The 22,736-nt window shown below is 43.2% G+C and overlaps 1 long non-coding RNA gene across 1 annotated transcript in view; it reads right to left on the reverse strand.

Moving 5' to 3' along the window:
• Positions 1-22,736, reverse strand: part of LOC142058381 (uncharacterized) — a 51,964-nt gene that overhangs the window by 24,474 nt on the left and 4,754 nt on the right. The gene's annotated exons all lie outside the window — the stretch shown is intronic.

Raw genomic sequence — 22,736 nt, forward strand, 5'->3', positions numbered from 1 at the left:
AATTAAGCTGTAGCTAATACAAATTAGTTATGATCTTAGCCATATTTCTCAGTTAAGATCTAGTATTGGCAAGCATTCTGGGGTACCCATCACTTTGCACTCAGCCTTATTTAAAGAAAGCTTGGGGACCTTAGAGGAGGTAACAACTAGCATTTATAACAGAGACCACAAGCAGAAGGCAAATGACATCTATGAGCTCTCATGCCCCAGGAGAGAAGGCACAAGAAGAGAGGTCAGGTGACAGCAAGTGAACATGGTTTCGCTCTTGTCACTATTTTAGGAACACGACATACTAACGCTAGGGATGTCTGCAGGAATTGTAAGCCGTGGGGAAGCAGGTCCCCGAGTTAGAAATGAACATGTCCCACGAATAGAGAACATTAGGTGAGCCTTAACATGGTACAAGCTAGGCGTCTTACAATGCCAGAAAAATGGGATAAATGAAGGAAAGAACCCTCACCAAAGTATTAAAAATGCACCACTACAAACTTTCGCAAGGGGTCTGTATCAGCGATTTAGGCTGCCATACGGAATATTGTCTTGAGCTCTTCACAGATGTTGAAAATTTGTTAAAAGCTGCTCTGTATCTTGGAGTCAGAATTGACAACTGCTTTGTCATTTTGACCTATGATACCAAATACCTGTCAGCGCAAGGAATGCATTTCAAACGCTGGAGATGGTAGGACTTTGTTTAAGGCAAAATGCATACTTCCATTGCTATTGGAAAGAACCAAAGCTGACTTAAAGGACAGCAAAGGAGGAGGTTCATCCTTCAGATGAACAAATCCAGTTCTTCTGAACTTGCTCAGACTATAAGCGTATTAAGCATGCTACTCACGCTGGTAGCCCAGGAATTTTCTCAAGAGCATCAGCTCTTGCAGGATGAAAACTGGCAGCCCTTTCCTGGTGGCATTCCTCAGTGGTCACCCCTGATTTGGACATTGTATAACATCTTTATAACCAGCTGGACACTGGGACAGAATACACCCTGAGCAATTCCAAGGATGACACCAGCCTGCGGCAGTGCCCAATGTGGCAGAGGACAGGCAGGGCTGCCATCCACAGGGACCTCAGTAGACTGGAGGGATGGGCTGACAGGACTCTCCAGCAAAAACAAGTGCAAAGGCCTGCACCGAGGTCTAAATAACTCCAAGCAGCAGGACAGGCTGAAGAGGACAGGAATTTTTCAGAAAGGGACCTGGGGAATTTGGTGGACAACAAATAGAACATGAGCTGGGGGCATGCCGCCGTGGCAAAGAAGGCTGACCGCATACCCTGTGACCAAGGCTGTAGCCAGATGATCAAGGGAAGTGACTATTTCCTTCTATTTAGCACTCATACAGCTGCATCTGGAGAACTGTGTTCGGTTTTGGGCTCGCCACTACAAAGATGACATTGGTGCACAGCAGCAAGCCCAGCGGAGGGCCATCAAGGTGATTAGGGGCTGGGACACGTGGCTCATGAGGGGAGGGTCTGTGCAGCCTTAAGAAGAGGTTATGGGGAGATCTCATTTCTGTCTTCAACTGCCCATTGAGAGGTGTGGAAAAGATGGATCCAGACTCATCACCAACGTGCACATCACTAGGGTGACAGGCAACGGACATAGGTTACAACACAGGAAATTTTGACTTACGTTACAAGAAAACATTTTCACAGTGAGGATGGACAAACACTGGGGACGCGCTGCTTAGAAAGGCAGCGCAGCTTCCATCCAGTCGGTACCCAAAGCCTGGCTGGACAAAGCCCGGGCCAGCCTTGGGCAGGAGGTTGGACTAGAGATGTCTGAAGGTCCCGTCCCAACTGCATGGTTCCGTGCTAAGGGACAGAGATTTTCAGGAGTGCTAAAAGCCACTTCAGTTCTCAACACCTGTTTCCTCATTTTGATATAAGGAAAAATTAATAAATCATGAGAACAGTTCAGCAGGGGTGTCTCCAGATTCACACGGCTGGGAATACATCCGTTCACCTATAGCTACAGGCAGGAAGACAATTAGATTTGGAATAAAATTCTCTCTCTACCCTTCTAAAAGCCTTTTCCCATTGTGACAGATTACTTACAGGACTCCAAAACAAGGGCACACTGGCCACAGCAAATGTGTGGCTACAGTGCTGAGCCCAGTGACTCACGGATGTGCAATCGCCTAGAAAGCAGGCCCTTCGGCACAAGCGTCAGACTATCGTCCTACCTTGAATCTGCCGCTGTGGAGCGCCCAAGAGAGCTTTGCGATACTTGTGAAACACATCAACCCGCTACTAAGACACCCTTCACAAAAAAAGGGCTGCAGAAGACCTGTATGCAGCAGTAAATATCACAGAGCCGAACTAAAGACTGGAAATGGTAAGCAGTATTTTCGGAACAATCCGATCTTCTCAAAACGAGCAGACCCTCTGTTAAAGATAATGGAAACTCCTTGGCAGTTCAGTGCAGAGGAGAAGAAAACACAGTGTAGGAGCTATTTGTTTCACTGAGGCTTCCACAAGCCTGGGTCGATGCCTCTCCTGCATAGAATAGCGTGTGCATAGCAATCCACGGCTGCCATGAGGATCCACCCCAGTGGCAGGGCTCTCTGCACGGAGCTGCCCTGCTTCTGTATGGCTTTTGGACCCTATTTTGACCTCCTGATTTTCAGGTTCTCTTTAAAGGGAAAGAAAGGCTTCCTCGGCGCCAGGTGGGATGAAAGTATAGCAACGCACAACAGTTTAGTTTATTCTAGGGTCTCTGTTACCACGGACTCCAGGAAGCGGGGGACTGGTCATTCATCCATACCGAACAGGGTATTTTGTGAACCGCTGGTACGAGAAAGCCCAGGTCACAAAGGGAGGAAAACATGGCAAGAGGCACATTTTTTAATTATACTTTAATCTGTATGGCTTAGGTTTTAGGAATGAATGAAGGCTTATCGTGGTCCAGCCACACGCAGCCACATCTGGGCAGCTATCCAGATGTACAAATTGAAGTTCGAGTCTGAAACACAAATCTTAAATTCTTTAGTTATAGGTAGGCAAATGGGTTTCTTATGACTTCCCTGATTCTTAAACGATACCGTTTATAGATTACATATTTGCATTAAGTTAAAGAGATGCTTTGTAACTGCTTTCCTTACACTGACTCGGTAAAACCCAAGATGCAAAGTAAGAATTCACTTGTTAAATATGATGACCTTGCTCCAGGCACTCAGAAGAGCACCTCACACCCTGTGCTGTGCAGCAGCCAGCAGCTGTCTTCCCTAAAGTCCCCACTATTGATTTTAAATCTATGGAAAGTAAGCTCTTTATCAATGCTACCCCGCAGTTCCTAATGCATTCCCGAAGAGATTGATGTTTTCTGAGTGCTCAGGGCTGGACATATTGCAAGACAAAAACATCAGCATTTCAGAAGCGGCCAAAATACTATTCCAATAAAGTTGTTTAGCTTAAATATTTTTCATTTATTCTTTTATTGTTTCTATCTATCATGCATAGCCATGTGTGATAAGCAATTACAAGAGATCCTTTATGAAATTGCATTATGGTTTTTTATGCTTTGTGCTATATGTAACCCAAGGCATTTATCTCCAAAAAATCAAATCAGTTAAAATATCGGATGGTTGGAGGATAATAAGACCTAGTCATACAACCGTTTGACATTTAAACTGTTAGGCCTGATTTTCAAGGTAATAGGAAAAGTAATAGATCCTTTGCTTTCTTTCTTTCTTTTTCTTTTTTTTTTTTAGTTAAAAACCCTAGAAAATCAGTTGTGAAAAATATGCCAGTGGTGTTAATTACATTAATCTAAACCTAGCCTAGGAGTGGCTCACTCACACACCAGTTATGCAGCGATTCTATGAGGTTTCCTTGAAGTGTGCCCCAATTAAATATATTCGAGAAGTTTCTTATATTAACCATTGCTGGTAGCACAATGTATCATGGTGAATTTTGTGACCTGACAGTGTGAAGCCAAAACAGGGAGTGGAGAGGTCAAAACTAATTCACTTAAATAAAATTGACATTTCCATTCCTGACATTAAAACACCACAAAAATCCCAGCCTTTTGCCTGACAAATTACATAACTTTTCACATTATCCCAGCCGTTTGAGAACTACAAATTCTAAGTAGTATCTACAGTTCTCGAATTCACATAAGATAAACATCAGATGCCTGTAAGGAGCATCTCAATACTTTGGGACGTTTTCACAGGTCTGCTAGGACTAGGCCCGTTTGCTTGTGTTTTCTGTAGATGACAAACACACACCCCCTTAATAGATGTTTTCCAGGAATACTGTAGCGTTTTACACAACGAAATACATAAAATACCTTTGCAATAGGCAAGAAGCCCATCAGAACATTCACTTGCAAGTATTTAAGGTCCAGACCACTTATTCCCAGAAGGCTCACAAGTATGACTGCTAGCATTCTCCCCAAGCAGATCTTTTCCTTGCTGTCATGCAGCTCGAGAGCCCTATCCTATGAATCACAGCTCAGGAGTCTCAGCAGTCCTCCACCTTCCAAACTTTTTGTGCAATTCTCTTCTTCAGCCTCAAAACTGCAAGACCTTCTTTCACCATCCTCCCACGCAGGCAGACTAACTTCGTCATTCGCTCAACATCCACACTGAACTGCCCCTGTTTCAGAGGACTGGGAAATAATGAATACTGTGTTCTAGTTTTTATAAACTGTGCAAATAATCCCTAGAATTATGGAATTATATGTGACATATAGCAAATGTCAGTAAGACATACAAGAGCTTCACATATGAGCCTAGCAAACAGTTATACAGCTAATTAAGAGAAAAATAAAACACCTGGCATATCACGACCAAGAAAGGTACAACTAGTAAAATAGTTCCGGTAGCCTTAGATTTCTTGGGGCATGAAATACGATATACAAGAGAACCAGGTGACCTTCCAGACTGAGCCTTCCAGAAAATCTGTGAAAGGTTCATAGGTTTTTTCAAAAAGCTGCTTTTCATTACCCAAGAAAAATGTTGACCTGCTTTTTTCAAGGAGTTAATTGTTTAGCACTTTGAAGCAGTTGGCCTCTCTTCCCTCAAAATATCCCTTAGAAACCTGCCAGCAATTTACTGCGGAGACGGGAGAGAAAGGAGGGGCGAATTACTGGTGTTGGAGCACTGCTTGAGGGACACGCTGTACGGCGAAGCGCTGGGTGTGCGCGGTGTCGGGCGGCCCAGCAGCCCCTCGCCGCCGTACGGCAGCGTAAGGTGCAGGCCCGTAGGGAGCTGCCGGCTCAGCCCGCAGCTGGGACAGCCAGGCTGGGCGGCCTGGGAGAGCAGAACGTGCAACATCCAGTCTCCCGAAGGAAAGGTTCATGGCATCGAAACAGCCTGAAAAGTTTGGGAAGAGCTACGTGGCACCTCGCTATCCTGGCACTGTCGCAGCCGAAAAGGCTGGCTAGAAACCGTGCAATCTGGCCAGCTTTCCTGCCAGACCTGGTTTCCACCAAATGTTTTGATGGAATCTCTGTAATCTTGAGAAATGTTTTGCTATCATAGACTCCTCATTTTCCAGGGAAAGACCACACAATGGAAGCGAAAGCTGCAAGTCCAGAAATGTAACAGTAAGAGAGGGGAAAATTTAAATCCATTTTACACCAATTAGAACTGCCTGGTCGCAAAAATCGACACAAGAAAGAGACAGAAGTATCGCTGTGGGCAGCTCAGCGGAAATTTCTCTCCAATGTGTAAAGAAATCGTAAACCAAATGTTAGGTTGACTAAACAACAGGACAGAATATTATATCAAAACTTATGCTTATCTTTTAATATATCAGTGATTTTGGTAGTGCCTCAAACACTGTTCTGGTCAGCAAAGGTTATTCCAAAACCGAAGGGGGTCAGAGAATAATCAGAGGTTTGAAAAGACATTCACGTAGTCAGACTTCAAGTATTCAAAATAATTTCCTGTAGAAAGCAAAGGAAGCAGGAGGAAAAATACTCAGTGCATGTAAAATACTGAGTTTCATAGAGAATACAGGTAACTTCTGTCTTCCAGGCATTACCAAAACCACTCATTAATTGAAATTAAACAGCATTTAATTGTGGTAAAAGCAGGTGAGCGGCCGATGAGGAATGAGCAGCCTAAGCAAATACCACCAGAAGTTTGCCCTCTTTGTACTTGCACCTTCTTCAGACCAAAAGTTTTGGGGCTGCTGTAAGAGGAATCGTTTGGATCTGGGCCTCAAATCTAAAATTAAATCTAATCTTAAACAAACAAACAAATAAGCAAGCAAAAATCACCACCAACAGGCACCAGATAGAGGCATTTGAGAGTTAAAATTAAGTTTTCCAAAATCTCTAATGCTGCTTCTTGCTTGATTTATGCCACCCTTTCGTGTTTACATGAGCTATAGTTTCCTAAAGCCTGATTCAATGAAAAATCCCTAACAACTGGACAGGTAACAAAAATTGCATGGTTTCTTGAATGCAAGGTAAAATGGAAAAATTCACACCTAATCTTAAATACTCATCCAAATCCAATAAGTTATAAAAATAGAAAAGCTGATAAGAAACCAAGCTGGCATTGGCCAGCTACAGGAAGCCAAGATTGAATGCTGACATACACTGCTGCTGGAAACGATAGTAAAAGCAGTCTTTTCAAACTTTTAGCCTGGAATTTCCCTATTTCACAGCCCGTGAATTATAGAGGATGCTCCAAAGACCATTTAAACCGTATTTTCAGAAGAACTCAGCATGTATGAAAGCAGTAAAATAAGTAGTAAGATTTGTAAAATAACTCTGTGGCAGGGGATGAAACCTGTCTTGAAATTTGACCTTCCATTGATATGCTGGAATTGTGGGTCATTGCTTCTGAGTATTTGTTGCTATTCATTTTGCTGAACATTTAAAACTTCGAATTTGAGACAGCTTGCCCTTCCTCAATTTTTTTGCTTACGTTAACATCAGTGCCCAATCTTCTACCATGACCGCAGCCTGCGCATCCAATATTCTACTTCATTAAAAATATTCCATGACCTGTCTTCCTTTTTCTTCTTGCTTGCACACATGTCTTCGGGAGCTGATGGCAGTTCAAAGAGGCTAACGAGCTAGCAACAGAGACGTGTAATACCTGGCATGCAGCGATAGTCAGGACCTGGCTGGTGTCCAGCGAGGGCTGCGGGCCCGTGGCGGGGCTGCTGCCCACACCCTGGCCCGAGGCACACCTAACGGAGCACATCGTGAGGAGGCACGGGGCACGCCATGGGAAATGACGAGGCGTGACGGATAATGGAATGAGACACGGACAAAATTCAAAGATAGTGCCATGGGGATGGCAGGATTTCACTGGTGGTGGAGGTGGAGTTATACATGAAACGGCCAAACTTTACAGGTAAATGAAAGGGGGAACTGGGGACCCTTTGGGGAGCGAAATCTTGCATGGCAAAAAGCACCTGCGTAACTGTGTCAGCGATACTGTATGAAGCTGAGATTACCTAGGTAACGGGATCAGAAGCACCAAATCTGGGTACAGAGGTAGCAAACTGAGACTAATGTGGAAGCAGTAATCCAGGGCACGTTGTTTATATGGGAGGAGATCAGGGCAGAGAGAGGGAGGGACAAGGGTGGCAAAAAATATGTCAAGATATAGGACAAAGGGATAGCAAGGGACATCAGCGACGTAATGCAAGCAGCACTTGGACAAGGCCCTCAGAGACACGGTGTGAATTTGGGGTGTCCTGTGCAGGGACAGGAGCTGGGCTCGATGGTCCTTGTGGGTCCCTTCCAGCCCAGAGCATTCTGTGACTCTATGAACGAGCACTGCCCAGGAGTACCCGTTGGACAAGGACAATAATCCCAACCTGTCATTGTGACCTTACCTCATGGCCAAACCTGCCTCTGTGACGTGCAGGATCAGGAAGGGAGGCATTTTTCCCTTGTGGGTGTGTGTACATCTGAGAGGGGGGTCAAGCTTCCCCCTATCAGTGTGGCAGCACCCATTCCAGACCTGACAGCATCGGGGTCTTCCTGGGCACTTCCCAGCATGCTCAGCTTGCTGGAACTTTCTGTAGAAGGCCAATGGTTTTTACCAAAAAGATTAAATACCTGTAAAGTGAGAACTATTGAGTTATACCCAAAATGTTCTGATTCAGGGGAAAAAAACCAAACTACTGTTGAACTTCGTAGTTTGTGTAACTACGTAGTTTGTGTAAATTCTTATATTCCTTAGACAACGATTCTCCTCCAAGGAGCAGTAACTATGTTACATGAAGGAAAACGCACCATGGAAAACACCCGTCAGCTAGCAAGCTCTATCTACAGGTGAAAACAAAGACATAAAGCCCAAATTGTCCCACAGAACACAGCAGTGACCCTTCTCAAAATAAATTTTTACTTTCCCTTCCTAATGGATGGTGTGGGGGAGGGGAGAGGCAGTGGGAAAAAAAACCCCATACCCAACACAGGGAATAAATCCCACTTATACGATGACTGCTGAACCAGACAGAAGTTTCAAGCAATAAAGCAGCTGTCAGTGCTATTTGTAACCTCCTTACGCTTACACACAGGACTTGGTATGGGATTTGAGAAAATGAAATGTCTGTTAGCAGCAGCAGCGCTGGCACCAGCCGAGGCAGCTACGACCTACAGTATGGTGGGCTGAGCTTTGCCGGCTGCCGGGTGACCACCCAGTCACCCTCTCACTCCCCATCCTCAATACAACGGGGAGAGAATAAGGGGAAAAGGCTTGCAGGGCAAGATAAAGATAGGGAGATCACTTGCCAGTTACTGTCATGGACATTTATTTAATTTCTAGACAATTAAAATAGATTTGGATGGTGAGAGTCAAAGACCAAAATTAAAACAGCACCTCCCCACCCTGTTTCCAGCCTCAACTTGACTCCTCCATTCCTGACTTCCTCTGACTGCTCCCCTGCCTCTGTGGGGCTGTGGGGTATGGGGGTTCGTGGCCAGTTCTTAACAGTTCCCCTCCTCTTCTTCACACTTTCCCGCTGCTCCAGCGCGGGTCCCCCATGAGCTGCAGTTCCCATCAGGGGAACCCGCTTCTGCGTGGGCTCTCCACGGGGCGCAGGGGAATCTGCTCCGGTGCCCAGAGCACCGCCGCCACCTCCTCCTCCTCCAACCTTGGTGTTCACAGGGCTCTTTCTCACACTTTCTCCCTCGGGGCCATCATGGAGCGGCTGCCAGCACCCGGCCACCTGCACCCAGTACGTACGGCTGTTCCCCTTCACAAACACTGTGCCATGAGTATAATGATTCATACAGGAAGAGTAAAAGGGTTGGATTTAAGGAAAGCGGGAAAGTTCCCTGGATGTGTGGTGGTGGGATGGATCTGTCTGCTCTGATACCACAGGAAGATCGAGAGTGAAACGTTGTCAGAGGGTTAAGTGAAGCTCTATTAGCATAAAACCTGCTTACCTCATAAACCATCACACATTAAACTGTTTGCTCTTGAACTGCTTGGTAGCGACTGCCTTTAAGATGAAGAATTTCTGATTTTGTTTCTAAGTAATGAAGTACCGACGCTACCATCACATCCCGTCAGCCTCTGTACATGACCGGGACTGCCCTCCTTGACACCATTCAATTAACCCATCGTCAAAGGATGCAATCAGAGCAGACACACAGCAATACACATTATAAATGGCTCTCATGTATGCTCACTCGACTGTTGTGGAAGTAACGGGCAGACCTCACGTACTAAGGGCTCACATGAGGACTTTATTTTTTATTTTTCCTCTGTGCTTAAAACCCTCTCTGTAGTAACATTCATTATGCCCTCTCAGCTCTGGCAGTTCCTCTTCAATCAAAGCAAGTGACCATAAGAAAGCATATTAGACTTTTACACAACAGACAGCAGACACATTTGTTGCTGTTGCTTCGAGGAAAGCCCTGAAAATGATCCTTCAGATAACATGAATACAAATTATTCATGTGCCCTTTTCTTACCATCAAAAGAATGCTTGCTCACCGCTTTCTTCATACAGCACCATGCGGTTTACACATAGATTTCTAAAAATATTAACGAAATAGGGTTCACCCACTGCAAGGGTACAATTGACAGTAATAAAACTTTTGAACCTACCAATGATCTCGGCATTCAGCATCTTTCTAACTTGTAACTGTGAAAGGAAAAATTTTGTTCAGGTTGGGTTTTAGGACTGCCAGCCCTACCGGGTATCAAAATTGTTTGCCAGGTACAGAGGCTCAAAAAGAACGGGGACACAGTCCCGGCTGGCTTTGGGGATGTCTGCAGGTCCATCTTCCTTGCCCCACAGAGTGATATTAGAGATGATACTGCTCAGGCAAAATGCCCTGTGGGTATTTGGAGCTAATAAGACTATTCATTAAGAGAGCATTGATAATCTAATTGCAGAAAACATCTGCGCCCTGAATTTGGAGAAACATCGATCTGTTAATCCTACTGGAAGGACCGTACCTTTTCTTTCTCCCAAAGAAAACACCCACACCTGTGTGGCAGCAAATATAGTGGTATTTAGAAAGCTCCACTGATATCCAGGCAACACAGAAAACAATTAATTATATTCCTTAGACTTCTTGGACACATTATGAATATTTTCCCGTGTAATAGACTAAGATAACTGCCCCTGCCACGAGCTTCCTCATTTTTCTGTATGCTACCCACTCAAAAATACTAAATTCATCATCCCTTCCCTTTAGAAAGTACTTAGAGCAACAGAGAGGACAAAAAGAAATTATAATGAACTCTAGGTACCCTAGTCTCAAATGCCACCACAATTGCCTATTTTGGTGATGCTGATCTTTGACTCTGCAATGCTACACCCACTACTTTCTTCTAAAGAGACATTTAGATTTCTTAAATATCAGCACATAACTACTGCTTGTCCTTTAATAGAGCACTGAACACCTGCATTTAAGGAGTTATAGTCAGTTTTGCTTATCAATCTACAAAACAAAAGGCTGTTGCTAACTGGATTTTAAGGCAGAGAGAGCCGGCTCATGCAGCGGGAGCGCACGGCTAGCGGGAACCTGACCTAGCAACTAATATCTCAGACCATATCATCGCCAAAGCAGATCTGTACAATTGCCCTTGAAGTTGATACTCGGTGATTGGGGTCCAAACCCTTCCAAAGGGTTCACAGAAGGCTTGATGGTCACAAAAGAAAGCTCTGAAAGTCACTGCCTCTCCTCACGCTTGTCCTCTTTATTTTGCAAGGCTAGGCACAAACAATGCTGAAAACTCCGTTCCCAGAGGGCATCATCAGTCTTGCAGAAGCCTGTAGGCTGCCAGAATGATTTAGCCGAAAAACTCTCACAAGAACATTCCCCAAAAGTCTTTTCCCAAAGGAGTTATGCTCAACAAGAAAGTTAAAAAGGACCGTCTCCTATGCACCCAGCTGAGATGCCGCTAATTAACGCCAGCCTTCCGGTGGCTGCAGGAGCCGTTGCAAACAGGCCGGAGAGTGGAGCAGGGTTTCAGTAACACGCCCCATCAGTGCCTTACCACGGATCCCGTGCCCAGGCTTAAAAGCAAAATTACCACAGACAGAAATTAGAAACCGACATTAGAATCCCCCGCCCCCGGCTTAGTTTAGGAGATTAAATTGATACAGTACAACAATAAATCAAGATTCCCTTTCTCCCCTCCTTCTACTTTCATGGGTATTATGTCACTTGATTAGGTTAACTTCTCATATAATCAGTTTCATACACGCATAGTCCAATAAGACTGGTACAATATCCATATACATTTTCTATCTAGTATATTCAAAAGTGAGAACGGTTGAATTATTAACACAGTAAATCATAACTTTTTCTTAAAGAAGGTAGACTCTTTTTTTAAATGTTAAAATTCCAGGACTGTAAAGAGTTTATAATTTCTAGTTCTTCATAACATATTGCTCTATGGAGCCCGCCATCATTTCAGCCAGTAACATCTGTAGACTACGAACGGTGAGGTATCGCTCTTTCTTCTCCGTGACAGCCAACAGATCATACCATTGTTTCTCCCTCCGAATGGTAGAGCTTAACTCTAAGACTTTATTGTCGTAGTTCATGATTTTCAGTTCAGAGTTTGGGCACGGTGGTTTCCATCAGACGATTACATTGAAAGTTTGCGTGCAGGAGCAGAAAGACTATAATATGGTAAACCTCAAGGATTTTCAAGGATATAGAGCACCTAAATTAGGCAAGAGAGATCCTTCATTGATGAATGGGGAAAAAACCCACACCTTGGATATTATTTTTTTTTCTCCAATCACCATATGAAAAGAATCACCAGCAACAAAAGCAACGATACTCAAGGGCAAAGAGGCTTTGGACTAACAGAGCCTGACAGCTGCACATACCTATAAACATCTTTATAATTACCAAGAGAGCGCTGCGAGCATTACCTCACCCTGGGGCTGTCAGGAGATGCTGTTTTAGCATTAATAACCACAGACATAATGGTCAGAACCGGTCTGATACTCTGAATTTTTTTAAAAAGTAAAACTTTGGTGAAATTGTCTAACCTGTAGCACACTTTCTACAACTTTATCATTTTCCTCTGAAATATTTTAATTCTACCTAGTCAACACATGCTGGCAGAGAACAGGCCCGTCAGAAATTCCATGTGCCATTACGTTCCTCCTGAACGCAATACAACGTGGTTATGTAAATTATGTTAATGTATTTCTAATCATGCCTCGGGAATGTTCCCTGCTACCCGATTAGGCTACAGCCATTCCTCCAGCTGTAGCAGATAGGAAACACTTTCACCATATTATTCCATCGGATGCAAAGAGGTGAACAGAAGTCACCTGCAGAGTTTTTAAAAATGCTTCAGATCTGTTATTGCTGAAGGTCGCTAAAATATTCCAGTTTAACAGACTCATAGTTTTGACATACTCACATAAGCTCAGACAATATTAGGAAGCTGACATCGATCGATGTGGACTAAAATCTGAGACCCTATCAAAATCTGGTTTTGCATACCAGAGGGTTATGCAAATGCCAAAATATATGTGGAGAACACACCGGGTTTACAGGAGACACTTCAAGGAGAACGTCAGGATACTAGGAACATTATTAATGTGGTAAGATGGATTCAGAAGCAGAACGTCGACGTCACTACGATGAGTAGGACATCCTGAGTGGCCCGCAGGCAAAAACGGACATGAGTACCAGAATGACCTGACACTATAGTCACAATTGTTCAAATGAACAGTTTATCTGATTAAAAAAACCCCATACTGGTGAATATATTAAAGTTATTCGCCTAATTCAGCAAATACTTAAATTCACTAATAAGTTTATCAGAGAAAGGGAAAATTGTAAGACGTCTACTTTTGAAACATATAATTCTAAAAAGTTATTTTAGATCAAAATGCTGGCAATATTCTTTTCAAATATGAAAAAGAGAAAACTCTTCCCTGCTTCAGAAATTAAACAATTTTCTTTTATTTCATGGTTAAACTGGGATGCCAAACCAATAATTATTCATACTGGAATTATTCTATTATTCTATTATTTTAGAGGCAAAATAAAAAACTGTGGCAAGAAAATAGGTTTGAATTCCATGCAAGAAAACCAGAGAGAATGCCTGAGGTAATGCCAGACCTTCAGGGGCCGCTGAAAACACTACGTCTTGTATCACAGACTGCAGTTGAAACAAACTTTGTATTTGATCCTTGACTTCTCCAAATTGAATCAGCATCAGAAAGTCACTGGATGAAATGCACAGCAGCACTACAACAGTGCAGTTCAGATGCAGGACACAGTAAACCTGTCCTTTTTACCCTGAAATCCACGAACGCTCTACTTGCTCCTTGCAGCGCGTGGCTAACGTGAGGAAACAAGGCAGAGACATTAATGCCAATTAACAGTGTCTGTAGTGCAGAATGATCATTAATCTCAGCTGACACTGGCCAGAGACTCACGTGTTCACCAAAAGTGGAGCAAGTCCCCAGGCACTGTAGGGAACATACACGCATTGCTGAAATTTTTAACTTCAAGCATTTTAATTAGAAAGTGGTGCCTTTATCATAAATATATAGAAACATTGCACCAAAATTACGTCCTGCTTAAAAATAAGCACGTTTTCAGTTATTAACATTTATCCTTGAAATATAACTGCCTTTATTTCTATAATCCAAGCACTTTTGTTTTGTATCCAGATCCTCAAATAGATGGGAAAAGGTAAAGTTAACTACAGTTGAAGTTATAATTTTAAATCCAATTCTATGTCGTTCCTAGGAAAACCTTCCAATGGCTTGCATTTGGCTCCTCAGCCTCGTGTACTACACCTGCGTTAACTAGGACTAGCACAGAATTTGTTCCTTTGTCTTTTCTATTGCCTGGATAGATGTAGATGTAATAAAATACTACCAAATCATTGTAAAAAGAGATCAATTTGTTTTTTACAGCTTCAATGTGCAAATGCACTTACAGCCCATTACAGCGCTAAAGATAAAAAAAAAAAAAATCTATATATACATAACAACCAATATTACAAGTGCAAATTCAATCCATAAAACGTATTTTTTATCTTTGCCTGGTATTTTATTTTCTATTCTATAAGTATTTCCACAGTGACTGTGTATCATTGGAAAAAATGAACATCAATTCACAGCCTCCAGGCTCCAAGTGAAAGAAGGTCTCTGCGCGGGAGTTGGACTCCTCTGGCGGATCCCTTCCAGCTTGGGACGTTCTAGGATTCTGTGATTCTATTTCCCTAGGTGATTCATAAAGTACCCTATAGGTCTGCCAAGGTTTAGGAAGAAACATGGAAATACGTGTCACTCAAACTTTGTAGGCACGTACAACTTCTCCATCAGAGCTGAGACGCGGGGTTGGCCTGCTCTGAAATTTCGGAGAGAGACATTCTTCCGCTATAAAAATTATTAAAGGATAACAGTTGTCAGAAAGCTTCAGACCACCAAACCTGAGCCATAAAACACGGTTTAAGATAAGGGCTCGGGCTGGAAACAGTAACTTGTGAAAAGACTGAGCTGGTAGGCATTGCTAGCGTTTTATGAAGCGTCACCAGCAGCAGCGCGGCCAGAAGACCGCGTCCAGAGAGCCGCACCTCCGGACTTCTCAGTGCCGTAGTTCTAGTGCCTGGTGGCAGCTCCGAGTACAACCCACTCGAGGCATAATCCTCTTCCCCCGCAGACACACACTAGAACACCTGGCCTGTATATCTAATCCCCTGATAAATAAAACTAAAAGCACCTGAGACCGCAACTGTTTTTATATTAGGCTGACAATCTGATGAAGACATGGGTGCGTGTTATTCTCCGAAGCCTGTTCTAAAGTGCTAACCTTAGGAATGGGACGCCGGCGATACTCCAGGCGATGTGAAGGTTAGAAGAGATGACACGCCGTCGCCTTGTCTTGTCCTGGCCTCCTAAGGCGGATAGAGGTGGATAGAGGTAGGATTGTCCTATCTGAACTTTCATGCGATACAATTTCTTTTTATTAAAAACATTTCATCTTCCCAGGAAAGACTGAAGCATATTGTCTGATCCCACCTTCAGATTAACGCTGAAATGTTAAGATTGGGATTACCCTAATAACTGTCCTCTGAAAGGGGTTTCTGCTAAGGCAGATTTTACCCCAAAATAGCTACAGGATCTAAAAATTACTAAAAATATTTAACAAGACGCTGCTTAAGACCGAGTTAAAACTGAATCCATCTGGAAACTGCCAAGTTCTAGTGCTTGAAATATGCCAGTGTGTTAAACAGCTTGCAGGAAGAATGTACTTTATTTTCATTAAATATATACTTCTATTTTGTTAGAAAAAATCCCTAATAAAAGATTTCAAAAGTTTTTCTAAATTAAGTCTTCCAAAAAATCTCTGAGAAATACAGAGTTTGTAATAAGGCAGCACTGTAATAGATACGTAAATAACCAACCCAAATGCGATCACCATTTGAAATAAAGGAAACGATACGGGAGCGCTCCCTCCACTGACAGCACTTAGGTCCCAAGGAACGATTTCTCCTCCTCTTCCTCGTGGCTGGGAGAGCGAGCGCGCCTGAGGCAGCAGACCGTGCCCTTTGCTTTCCTTGCCCTATGATCTGAGCGCCTGGGCACACGTAACGCGCCCACCAGAACACGCTCTGTGTTGACACAAGCGACGGCAGTAACGCTTTCTGCCCTATGTCCTCCCAGGGGCCGGGAGCGTCTGAGCATGCATCCCCCGCCCTTGCAGAGGGGAAGAGGACCGTACCCGCCCCTCTGAGAGGGGGAGGGCAAAGGCAGACTGAAGGGGGGAAGGACGAACCCGGCTGTGAGGACACCCCGGCCGTGCTCAGCGCCGCAAGAGCGTTTGAACACAGCGCTTGGGTTGAGGCTGCGGGACCTTCTGTGCGGTGCAGTGGTCCACAGCAGACACAACAGCTGCAGCCGCCAGCAACTGATTTCCTTCATACAACCTCGGCATCGGGATTATTGGCATCAAGCTGGCTAGTGCAGCCCTGTAGTTAAAAATACAGGGAGCTGGTATAATTGGTTTTGGCCCTTTTCCCCAGTTTTGCTGCAGTATGTGGTTTTCTGGTAGGGGATTTTGGTTGGTTTTGGGGTTGGGTTGTGGGTTTTTAATATTTATTTTTTTTTTCCAGACACACTTCTAAATACCATTTACAATTTCAGATTGTTTTTCAGTCCATGCCACCTGTACATATCTTTCTGTTTCATGTGACCTGTAACATGGTCACACAAGCACTAGTGAACTCCAGTTGTTTCCAGGACTCACAAACTAACACCACAGTGTATCCCTGTGACCCAAAAGAGCATCTGAGGATAAAAAAACACCTTAGTGAATCTATAACGGCCATTGTGTGCAATGTAAGACCAGCGCTTCACTAGCACAGAATCTCAGGAACCACAATAAGGGCCAGATTTCAAGCCAGAACACTGGCCTTTTGCGCTGTGCAGCTCACGGTATGACTTTACCTAAGTCACCTGTATAAAAATTCCCTGTGATACAACACAGCTTCTTATGGCAGTAGTGCTTTGGGTGAACCAGGGGCCTTGCCCTTCTCCCCGTCCACCAGGACTGACACACGCTGCATTCAGGGGAGTGTAAAGGCCGTGGTGACGCTTTACTGTAGCGCAGCACATACACCTGTGTTAGATCAGCTAAACTACGGGCACAGATAAGAAACTCCAGCAAGGCTGGAGGGTGACTCGACAAGCAGGGAACCAAAACCAGCTCTGCAACAACTCTCCTCCCGCATCGGAGAAGGGTAAAGACTTTGGTATTTTATTGGGTCTCTCAAGGAAAAGAATTGCTAAACAAGTTACGAAGCTGCATATAAAGTTTTCAACCTAATCAGAGTGGCACGATGCAGAGGAATCCGATGCAGAGGGAGGAGCGCACAGTGTATTACTTTAAAACCTCCCATAGGCTCCTGCTAATCATGCCAGACTACTGCTCATAACTTAAATTATTCATTGGGGAAGAATAAAAGTTTAATCAGTAAAACCAGGGTCAAGTCACCCATATCAGAGGTTCAGAAAAAGAAGATGCCTTGAAACTCGGCCGTAAAATATTATGTGTTTTGAATGAAACCCTAATATCTTCTCTTGTTTCTATATTCATTAATAATAATAAACCACAACCTCACCTGACCTTTGCCTTCACGGATTTAAAAGACAGTTTATGAAAGTCCTTAGCATTACTGGATGTCTTTACCACAGTTTCAGTACTTAAGGTACCTTCAAGAATACCTACAGTTACAAAGACAGCTCTTGATCTTCCTGCAGAGCTATTTGTAAGCGCAGCTATAAGAGAAAAGCTTCAAAAGGGAGGAAGGGACGCACAAAGCTGGTCACCCACTATTTACTTTTCGTCTTCTGTATTGATACTTAAATGATACAGCACCAGATCGCAACGCGTATCGATACTACTTCCCTTCATAACTGACAGGGCCATAGGCAAGTGTTAAGTTATTCTATGTCACTGTAATTATAGTGCAGACCGATCACTCTCCAAGTCTGCAGGAAAAGCTGTCAGAGTCACTGCATACAGCAATCATAACAGCACTGACAGGCTGCTGTCAAGCAGGCAGGGGCATTCTGGAGACAGATAGCAGAAATGCCAAATCTAAGACAAACGCTCTTGGAATATGTAATCAATCATATTAGCTGTCTGACACTTCTTGGTGTATCGATCGCGATTAAAATAAACTCATTAGAATCGTAATCATGATGCGCTGAAACAGGAAACAAAGGTGTGAGCTATGCAACATGGTCATGAGGTGGCTTTAGCGATCGAGCCAGACCAAGTCCTGGCTTCTCCGCCTGTAACCAATTACAGGAACTAGTACAGTCTGCGTCAGGTTATGGAAGTGTCAAACAGAAGCATGGAAATAGAGCCCTCAGCTGAACAGCTGTACATAGATACTATATTAAGATCTCCATTTATCAAGCACTGGAACAGGCTGCCCAGGGACGTTGTGGAGTCACCGTCCCTGGAGGTATTTAGAAGACATGTAGCTGCGGTGCTCAGGGACATGGTTTAGTGGTGGGCTTGGCAGTGCTGGGGTAGCGGTTGGTCTTGATGACCTTAAGGGTCTTTTCCAACCTAGATGATGCTATGATTTGGGCTGCAGTTCCAAGGAGCTACGGCAGCCATTCCGAGGTGAAGCGAAGCACGCGGATTCCACCTGCAGCCCCGCTGCGGCGCAGGCAGGAGACACGCGCGCAGCCACACCCCCCCTGTGTCCCACGGGCCAGGACCTGCAGAGGAGGATGGCCTGTAGTCAGCCGCACATGCAGGGGAGCCCTCTGCAGCAGGAGGAACCTGCGGGAGGTCAGTGCCTTGCAACAGAGGTTTTGCTTCTGTGCCTTGACCAGATACAATCTACAGCCATTTCAAGCTAGCCAGGATAAAAAAAGCACCAATTTTGCAGTTGCATATACAGGAGCTTGTGCTTGCTTACCTTAAAAATCTATTAATTTATATCCTACAATGTTGAGATACATTCCCCAGTTTTGTGACTTCCTATATCTGTCCAGCACAACCAGAAAGATTTAACACTTTCCCGTACCATGTCATGCAGAACACAACAGACCATAGCCGTATTAAATCACCGTGTATAGTTGGCTAACTATACTTTCGCATGCTAAGAATACCATCGTAAGTTTAGACAGCCTTTCAGAACCCCTGAGATAACTCTTAAGAACTGGTAACCCTTTTCAGTTTCCAGCACTCAAATATTTTCAGTCCCCTGACAGGAATATTCAAGTTACACAAAATACAAGGAACGTCCCAATGGGTGTTTGAAGAGAACCAGAGGGATAACTTGCATGGCACCTGCTTCCAGATGCCATGAGAGTTTTTGCATTTAACAGAGTTTGTATTTTGCGCTGAACTAGTGACTCAATGTTACATCTTCATCGTCTTTTCATGCTAATTTTACACTGACTTAACTCTATTAACATACCCTTTACCTTTACATGGCTTATTTCTGATTCACATTAAAGTAGATGAGACAGAAATCAGTCCTTCCTGGGGTTGGTTCCTAATACCTTGTTGATGCTGTCACCAACAGCTTAGAATAAATATTTCATTATCTTATTTAACCTGACACTTCATTTTATCTACTAAAAGTAGAACATGAAAAACATCCAGATTAACATGCAGTTTTGCAAAAACATTTTAGAATATCTATAACGAATTTAATCTGTGCTAAATGTACATGCAGGGGAATGGTAGTATCGGTGTTAATCCATTCATACAGATTTAGTCATGCGATTCTACAAAAATTTCATGTATGCTAATTTTCTAGCAACTGTAATTCCCTGTTTTTAAAAGGTCACAGAATTTCATCTCCCGTCTGTGTTAACCTAGCATCACTGCATCACCAGTGAAGACAACGTGACTTTGGGATTTTATATGCTTGGCCAAAATACTCTAACTCATCTGCCCTCAGGAGGGAAGATCCTATTTACCATCCGTATTCAGACACCCTGAAAAGATGCCGATTAGTTAGGTGATTAATGTTAATAGTAATTTCTCTAGGTAGCTGACTAGGTGGAGACATTTGTTTTTGAACTGACTGGGCCCAAGCCTAACTACATAGTTATTGACAACAGAGTGGAAGATAGCTGCGACTTAAAATGGTCTATGGCAAAATTAAGATAGTGGTAGCATTTCAAATAACTTGTCTTCACAACAACCTTAAGGGTTCGATTATGGCTCCTGAGACTGTGTAACACTAGGCAGGAGTATGAGTAATCCTACCTGACTAGAGGCACGGAAAGACCCTGACAACCCTGAAGAAAGGATGCCCTTCACTACACCGTCTCTCCGCTACTGATCACGGCCTTCCTGGAACGCAGCCTGGCAGGCTCCTGGCTCCATCCTCACCCGTGTCTCTCTCGCCGAGTCCTCGTAGCGCAGCGTGTTTATGCTCCCCATGGTGAAAGGCTAGATGCCTTTGTGTGTCAGAGGGAGCCTAAAGGAGGGTCCCGTGTAAATATAATTTAGCCGTAAGGATATGGTACGGGTGCTAATCTTTATGTTTGTGGAGGTTAGAGATAATTCAGCTGTCATGAGGAACATGTGTGGCAAGGGTAATGAGGTTGATTAACTCGGCAGAAAATGTGTCTATATGAGATAAACATGGTTTTATCTGTATTGCAGTTTGCTCATTTAGTATCAAGATCATAAAATGAGCTGTTCCGCATGTCATAGGAAGCAGCACCCTAGAAATACTCTCCACGATTTTATAGTGGCATAGCTAGACATGTAACACAAAAATCAGTTCAGTATGGGTAACTTAATAGGATCATGTGATTAATTTAATTATGGTAAAGACCTACACTTTGACTTTCATCATTTTTATGGCAAATAAAGGAAACTGGGAAGAAGAAATGAGAAAATTAAGTGTCTACCTGCTTATTTAGAATTTAAAAGGTATATTTCCTACTGGCATGCTTTCCTTTCACAACTGCAAACTTTATATTTGGTAACAGATTTGTGGGTGGCAAAGCTGAGGTCAGTGAAGCTATACTGGTTTTTATCTACCAAACTGGTCAAGATGTCTGCAAAGGCAGAACTACACAAACAATTAATATGGAACTTAAACCTTGAACCTTCAATGTTAGGGGTTTCCATGGTTTGTTTGTTTCCCCCCTCGCCCTCTTGAGCGTATGAAAGGCCAGCATTCAACTAACTGATCTCAATGAACAGATCACATTTCCAAAACGCAAAAAACAAACCTTCACAGGTCAAAAAAAATCTTCCAATCTGTTTTGGAAATAGATGAACCAAAATACAGAAGATATTTCCCTTAATATAATAAACATTATTTTTGTTTTTCTTCAAGTCACATTATTTCATAGAAATGGAAAGCTGAGAAACTCACCGTCTTCTTTCCTTCCCTCTCTTCGCATCATAAAGGCATAACCTTTTCTGGCAGTAACAGAAATGCCAACATTATGCGTTTCTAATAAAAGAACGAACCTTTTTCAGATCGTACACCAGCTGCTGAGCAATTCTACAAAGTTTCATATGAGAATAAATGTGCTTTCTTAAACGCATTTTGTAGCCTTTTTTGCATGAGTCCTTTTAACGTGATGAAACAGCAGTTTCAGAGGGTCGTCAGTAAGATCTCTACAAGCTCTGCTAGGCTTCTCCAATTACATACTGAAGTGGACTAGAACTCCTCTTGTGGTGAGGGGGACAACGTTGTTTTGGAAAAACTCATGTCAGCGAAGCTCAGCAGTTTTGTACAAAGACCGAAATGCTGGTCGCTACAAGAAACAGAATTATTATGCCAAAGAAAAACCCAAAATGTGTCCCTGGGGATGGCTTAAAAGCACAAGTGCCACACAAGTTAACCTGCTTTAAAAAAAGGTCTTGGCAGGTGGTTTATCCAGGAGTGTGGAAGCAAATATGTTGGGTGCCAGAAATCAACTGCAGATTGATACGTATGTACAGGCAACATGTTGGTTTCATTTCTCACTTTCTTATGACCTTTATTTCCATTTGTTGCATTGCACACCTAGTGTTTAATTTTCTGTTCCCTTTTTTTTTTCAAGTGTGTTAAGCACTGATATAATAAGGCAGAAAGTGAATGGATTTCCTTTCAACTCAATCAGGTATTTTATCTTGCTCTTTTTTCCTCTTTTGATCCTTCTCTTCACCTTTCTTTCCTCAACGTTTAATATTCTGTTAATCATTGGTTTCTTTGAAATTTTGTGTGTTACCCTCGCCAGTTCTCTCTTTTTCCTCTTATCATTTAGGAAACAGTTGGGTTAAAAATAAGTAATGCCCATCAGCGTGTGAGAAAAATGCACCAGCTGGCAACAGCCATGCTCTAAAATGGCTCTTGAGAGTCTTGATGGCCAGCTGCATATTCCAAATACGTGCAGGTACCCCCAACTTCAAAATCACCATGAACTGTATCAGCTGGCTACAGAGACACTCTCCTTCAAAGATTGGAGGCAGGGGAGGAAGAGCAAGCATTAAAAACAATGATACAAACAGCAGCAAGGCAATAAAATATTTCACTTCAAGGATCCAAGAAGAGTATGTTTCAAAATATTTGAACTAAAAATCTGTAGCACGTGCATGAGCTCTCAGATCACATGCTCCAACCGCATACGCCACACCCAAATCAGATTTATTTCAGCGTCAGCATTTTTAATTGGAAAAAAATAATATGTAGCCATTGTGAGAAGACTGTCCTCACTGTAATTGTCACTATATGATAATTCAGTAGTAAACATTTTAACAAAAGAATCCCAGATTACGCATTAATATTTTCCCCCTCCCTCTCAGCAATTATGGGAGTTTCTGGCAAAGA

Source organism: Phalacrocorax aristotelis, chromosome 6 (assembly GCF_949628215.1).
Source record: "Phalacrocorax aristotelis chromosome 6, bGulAri2.1, whole genome shotgun sequence".
Classification (NCBI taxonomy): Eukaryota; Metazoa; Chordata; class Aves; order Suliformes; family Phalacrocoracidae; genus Phalacrocorax; species Phalacrocorax aristotelis.